Raw genomic sequence first — 6,696 nt, 5'->3', positions numbered from 1 at the left:
CTAAGTATATTCGCGTAAACGCGCTCAGAGTGGTCGAAACATGGCCTATGGACTCCGGACTACAATTTGCGCTATATATTAATCTTGCAATGTTTACAAATCACTTCAGTGTCCCTTTAACGGCTCGCATTGAGTGAGAACTCTCCGCCCCTAGCTCGGCGTACATACCGTGTTTTGATCGCGTTGATATCCTCGAAGGTATTGGACTCCTGCTTGGCGTTGATCATGGTTCAGCTGCGGCTCCATCAGCTTTGGAAGGGGTCGGGTCTTGATGTGGGGTGCGTTGATTGGGGCGAAGATGGACCATACCGTCTCAGAGTTTTCTCTCGAGGGGTTGCTAATTCTACAAAGGATCCGGCCCGTCTTGGTGTTATACAGGAATTCCTGGGGAAGAGAGGACAGCCTCTCGTATTTTTTCATGTGTGTTGAAAAGGCTTGATTAAAGAGCGTTTCAGTCGATGTTAAGAGCTGTGATCTAAGGACAGTCTTGTAGGAGAGAGAGAGAGAGAAGTAAACTTTATTGAGAATGTCCGGCGGAGGTAGCGGGGAGGACCACGCAGGGTCGCCCGCCACCCGACGTAGTTAAGGCGTCTTCGGGGTGTTGCCTCCCCGACTCCCGCTAGGCCGGCCCGCTGTCGACCTGTGGGGTTTATACCCCCGGTCTCCAGCCGGCTCAGCCCCACGCGTTTGTCGGGCAAGAGCCACCTCGAGCCGCTGGACGGCCTGCAATTGTTCTGTCAAGTCCTGCGAAAACACTGCACGAGCTATGTCTTCCGCAGTCGCCCGGGAGAGGCGACCGCTTCTTTCGGATGTAGGTCACAGTCCCAGAGAATGTGGGTCAAAGTTGCTTTAGCCCTTTTGCACACACTGCACACTTCACTTTCGAACACCTCCGGGCACACGTAACGCGCAAGCGCCGGCGTGAGCACGGATCTAGTTTGAAGTTGTCTGTATAGCACCGCCTGTTCGCGTGTCAGTCCCGGGTGGGGCGGGGGCATGGTTCGGCGACCGTACCGGTACCAGCCCAGCACCTCCGCATACCCGAGTAGTGGGCCCGTTTCGTCGTCGTCATCAGTGCACATATCACAGTCTTCACAGTCCGCACCTTCCGCCGAGGCGAGGGCGGTGGGGGCGGCCACGCGGTTGGTAAGCACTCGCGCGGCGGCGTCCGCCGTCTCGTTGCGGTTGGGATGGCTGCTGCTGCCGCTGCCTGTAGTTATTGTATGCGCCGGAACCACCTCAGATGGGTGGCCGGCACCGAGTCGTTCACTGCACTGCAATGTACCACGCGCACTGCACTGGCACATACTGAGTTGCGGGCGTAGTTCTTGATTGCCGAGCGGGAGTCGCTCAATATCGTCGAGCACCGACGGTCCGTGAGGGCAAGCGCAATGGCCACTTCCTCTGCTTGGCATGCCGACGGTGCCCGGATGCTGCAGGCACTGTATACTTCACCGGTCGTGGCTTTGACCACCACTGCCACGTAAGTGTCTTTTCTGTCTGCGTACTTGGCCGCGCCCACGAAGAGGGCGCCGGTGTCGTTCGCGTACGTGTCTGTAAGGGCCTTGGCTCTTGCGGCACGTCTCCCCGGGTTGTTGTCGGGATTGACATTCCGTGGGAGCGGTGTTATCTTGAGCCTTTGTAGGGTTTCCGCCGGTAAGACTCCGGCTTCTTGCTGCTGGGGTGGTGGTGTTGCCCTGCGAAGCCCAGCCGGGTGAGGATGCTCCTGCCCGTTCTGGTCGTCGAGAGGCGTTCTAGTTGCGCGGTTCGTTGAGCTTCTGCAATCTCTTCGAGGGTGTTGTTGACCCCCAGCTCGAGAAGCCTGGCCGTGCTGGTGCAGTTCAGAAGCCCCAGTGCGGCCTTGTGGGTTTTGCGAATTGCTGCGTTGATTTTGTCTCGTTCTTGCACTTTCCAGTAGTGGAACGCACCGATGTACGCCACGTGACTGGTGGCGAAGGACTGGACCAGTCGGAGGAGGCTTGCTTCCTTCATTCCGTGGTGTCTCGTGGCTACCCTCTTTATGAGACGGGTGGCCGTCCCGAGTTTGGTGATGAGTCGGTCTACTGTGGTGCCGTTGCTCCTGTTGGCCTCCAGGAACATGCCGAGGACCCGGAGCGTCTTGACTTTGGGGATGACGGTGCCGTCTTTCGTGTGAAGAGTGATCTTCGCGGAGTCTTCCGTTGCCTGTTTGCGGTACCTTCCCGATGGAGGGATGATCAGCAGTTCGGATTTTTGCGGCGAACACTTGAGGCCCGTACCATCCAGGTAGTCTTCGATGGCGTTCACTGCTGACTGCAGCGTCTCCTCGATGTGGCCGTCACTGCCCCCGGGGACCCACAGCGTGATGTCGTCCGCGTAGATGGTATAGCGGACTTGTGGGACCTCCGAGAGCAGTCGGTTGGCCACGCCGATCATGACGAGGTTGAAAAGAAATGGTGATATGACGGAGCCCTGGGGAGTGCCGACGCTCCCCAGTGCCCTTTCTGACAGTTGTAAATTTCCCGCTTGGATCTTCACGGTTCGTTCAGACAGGAAGTCCCGGATGTAGTTGTACGAACGTCGTTTCATGCCCAGCCTGGAGACCTGCGCCAAGACGGCCGAGTGGCGCACCTTGTCGAAGGCACTATGGAGGTCGAGGCCCAGCACCGCCCTGTTGTCGCGGGTGGGGACGGACGAGTCGAGGATCTCGTGTTGCAGCAACAGCATTGCATCTTGGGTGCTGAGCTTCTCCCTGAACCCTAGCATGGTGTCGGGGTAGAGGCCTTCGGTTTCTAGGTAGCGTTGCCATCTGTTCCTGAGAACGTGCTCAAGGACCTTTCCCACGCATGATGTAAGAGAGATCGGGCGCAGATTCTCAATGCTGGGTGGTTTGCCGGGCTTGGGTATCAGGACCGTCCGGGCCGTCTTCCATTGTGGGGGTAGTTTTCCCGCTTGCCAGCATCGGTTGAAGTACTTTGTGAGGGCGGTGACCGCTCCGTCGTTGAGGTTTCGCAGGGCCTTGTTGGGGACCTGGTCCGGGCCGGCAGCAGATTTGCAGTTGAGTTCCTGCAGCACTGCGCGTACCTCCCATTCTTCGATGTCTTGATCGAGGGTCGGGTTGGCCGCACCTTGGTATTCTTCGTGTTGTTCGGCTGCTGTGCTGGGCAGGTACTTAGCGTTTATCCGCTTGCCCGTTTCTTCCTCTCCCAGCTCTCTGATTGCAGTGAGCATGGTCTGGGACAGTCTGTGCTGTTGGTATCCCCGGGTCGACGTGTCGTCCAGGAGATGTCGAAGGAGTTTCCAGGTTTGACCCTTGTGGAGTTGGCCGTCTGCAGCACTGCATGCCGCGTACCACCTCTGGGTACACAGGTCTTGACTGTACTTCTCGATGGCTCGTCCAAGCTCCGCCACCCGTTTTCGGAGCCTGCGGTTGTGCCGTTGGCGCTTCCACCGACGCTGCACCGACTGTCGCGCTTCTATCATGTGGGCCAGCTTGCTGTCCACTTGCTGTATGTCATCATCAGAGTCCAGCTCTGTGGTCGCTTGGGACGCCGCCTGTTTGATGGCTGAGGTCCATTCGTCGATGTCTGCGATGTCCTGTTGCGTGCCTTCCATGACCGAACGGAAACGGGCCCAGTCCGTGAGCCTGTGCTTGCGCCTTTGTTCTGCTGTGTGGGGCCTGGCGGTCGGTAGCACCAACTCGAGAATATAGTGGTCGCTGCCCAGGTTATGCCCTGTATTGCTCCACCTGACATCACCCTTGGTCCTGTCTGACACTCGGACGAAGGACAGGTCCGGGTTGGTATCCCTCGTGGTGGATGTGCCGATTCGGGTAGGGGTTGCCGGGTTCGTGTAGAGGATGAAGCCGGCGTTCGTGGCTTCGTCGAGCAGGTCCCGCCCTTTGACTGTTGTGCGACTGTATCCCAGCTCTTTGTGGGGGGCGTTGAAGTCTCCGCAGATAGCAATTGTTTCGCTCGGAGCCGTCCGTGTCGCTTTGTGCAGGAGAGCCTTGAACTTCTGTTGTCTGTGCGTGGGGTTGCTGTAGACGTTCACGAGCAGGAAGGATTCTTGCCGCTTCTTGCCGATTACCACCTCGGTCGCGCAGTGTTCGATGGTGCTACGGCCGAGGAAGTTCTCGTGTTTGATGAAGGTGAGTCCATTTCTCACGAAAGTGCACACGCCCTGCGCCGCTCCCTTACCGAAATCTCGAACGCTTGGGGGGCTGGCGTGTGCACGGTAGCCGGGCAAGGACGGTGCATTTTCTGTGCGGGTTTCTTGAATCATGATGATGTCTGGTGGTTGTTCGATGCTTAGCAGGTGTTGTTGCAGGACCGCCTTCCGGCACCGGAACCCGTTGGCGTTCTAGTGCCAGATCTTCAGGCCTGGGCTTGTTGTTGGTGTGCTGGCCATGTTGGTGGACGCGGTTGGGCGGTGGGGTTGCAGGTGTTTGCCACGTCATCGTCGCGGCCAAGCTTGCGGTAGAGAAATTCTTGGAGTGCGTCGAGACGGCGCTCGACGGCGGTAAAGCGGGCGTAATACCCGAATGGTGCTGCCAATTCGCTAGACCTGTGGGGGCGGAGCTTATGGTAAGGGAAGAAATTCGGCTTATGATGAGTGCACTGAGAATACGAATGGACTCACCTTCATGCCTGCCCTTCTTCCCTCTGGGAGATCCGTCTTATAATTCAAAGAAGTTAGACAAAGTGCCATTGATTTTCTCGATGGTGAGATCAACTCGACCGTTGCTTTGTATGATCATGCCAAGTATGCGTACGGGAATGTTTTCGGGGATTTCGGGAGAGCCAACTCGCGTCTTAGGCCTTGCGTTATTGGGTATTTAGGGAAAGTGACGATGTAGGATTTTTCCGGCGCACATTGAGGTACATTCTCCGCTACCCAGCGTACTACCCAGTTGACAGTGTTCCGGAGGTTAGGCTGCTTTTGGGCGAGTGAGCCCCTGCCGCCCATTACGTGGTGTCATCTGCGTAGATGATGTGATTGATACCGGCCAGTGCTGTGCGTTTGTTGGCGACCTTAATTAAGGCGACGTTGGCGCGACCATCACCACTGCACTGCGCGTACGCTTGTTCGCAGCGTTCATCGGTATATTTCCTCATATGTGCGGGATGTGTGGCGTGCGCGTCAAGTAGTTCTTTCCCCACACGTGGACAAAGTAAGCGGCACCTGTTGCTTCCAAATTATAGCTGCACCGCGAGTATCGCAGACTTTTCAAGACCTAAAGGTCTCGAAGCTCAGTAGGCCTAACGGATCCGGTACAGCTAGGTGCGGTCGCCGCCGCGCACATCCTCACTCGGCTCCCTGAGCATTTGGCGTGCTGGGACCGAGACGTGGCTGCGTACACAGGACCAGACACCGCGTGGTGAAGCAAAATCCAGTGAAACCACTGCTGTGCTCGCTGCCTTGGTTCGTCCCCGCCGCGCCACTCGTCGTATACGTGACGCGGCGTGGCAACAAACACCCTCTCACCCTTTCCCTCCAAGAATTTCACGGAATATCCACCAAACGCGTGCAACAGGCGAAGGTTCTCCCGCGATCTATAGCCGCTTCTTCCTGAGCGGGTGCCATTTCCGTGCAATTTACGCCTCCGAAGTGGAGGAGCGGGCGCGTTCTCGTCCGCTGGGACTCGGGAGGTAGCGTCACATCTGCCTGTTCGGTGTTCGCCGTCTCTCTCGCAAGCTGCGTCTGCCCGCATTCGAGGGGTGTTTTGTGGTCTATATTTTGTGGTGTTTCTGGTGGATGCGTGCCTTTCATCTCATACCGCCTGAAACTGTAAGTGCGATTGTGGCTCAAAGGGCGACTATTGACTGCCGAGTGCTTTGCCATGAAGATTGTGCTCGTACCGTGTTCCAATATGTTGCCTTGTTCGCCCCGGTTGCTCTGCCTGTAGTGACTGTCCGGTGTGGCTTCAAGCCGAGGGCCTTACTCGACATCTGAGTACTGGGGGAATATTCGCACTGGTCCTGTTTTGTCTTGCCCTCTTGCTTATCTGTGCTGGCGACGTGGAAACAAACCCCGGGCCAGATAAATTATTGAACAAATGTTGATTCTACCAGTTAAGGAACTGATAGAAACAAACGACAAGTTTCGGGAGGAGGTATCTGGCAAATTGAAAGACCTCCAGCTCACTGTGACGGACATTAAAGACGCCTCTCTGAGCTCGAGCTATCTGATTCTGCCAGCAATCTCCGCGTTGACATCAGTAATGTCAGCTCCATGCTAAAAGAATCATGCGATCAGCTCGGAAACATTGACTCATAGCAAACTCAGCGATCGAGCCCTGTTGTTGACGGCCTAAACAACCGCATACGCAGCAGTGACTTTATTTTTAGGAGCCTTCCTGAGAGCAGACCGGAAAAATGGGCAGAGACTGGAAAAACGATTATCAAGTCTTTTGGCGAAAACTTGGACATACACGTCGGTGAGATCGAGCGGGCACGCAGAATAGGTGAATGGATAGCGGGAACTGTCCGCCCTGTAGTTGTCAAATTTCTCAACTTTAAAGACAAACATAACATCCTAAAGAACGCATGGAAACTCAAAGGCGTAGAGTGGCCACGTGTATAGGGATCGAAGAAAAGCTTTCGCCAAGAATGCAATCAATCAGAAAACACCGTAGAGACTTTGCCCACGCAACAAACCAACCAGGTGAAAAATACAAGGTGCTTTTTGATAAGCTTGTCTTGAATGGCCGACTTT

The sequence above is a fragment of the Haemaphysalis longicornis genome, unplaced genomic scaffold (genome assembly GCF_048455015.1).
Source record: "Haemaphysalis longicornis isolate Haplotype H1 unplaced genomic scaffold, Haemaphysalis longicornis Haplotype H1 scaffold_4, whole genome shotgun sequence".
In the NCBI taxonomy this organism is placed as follows: Eukaryota; Metazoa; Arthropoda; class Arachnida; order Ixodida; family Ixodidae; genus Haemaphysalis; species Haemaphysalis longicornis.
The sequence above is the reverse complement of the archived record's forward strand: the minus strand, read 5'-3'. Positions refer to the sequence as shown.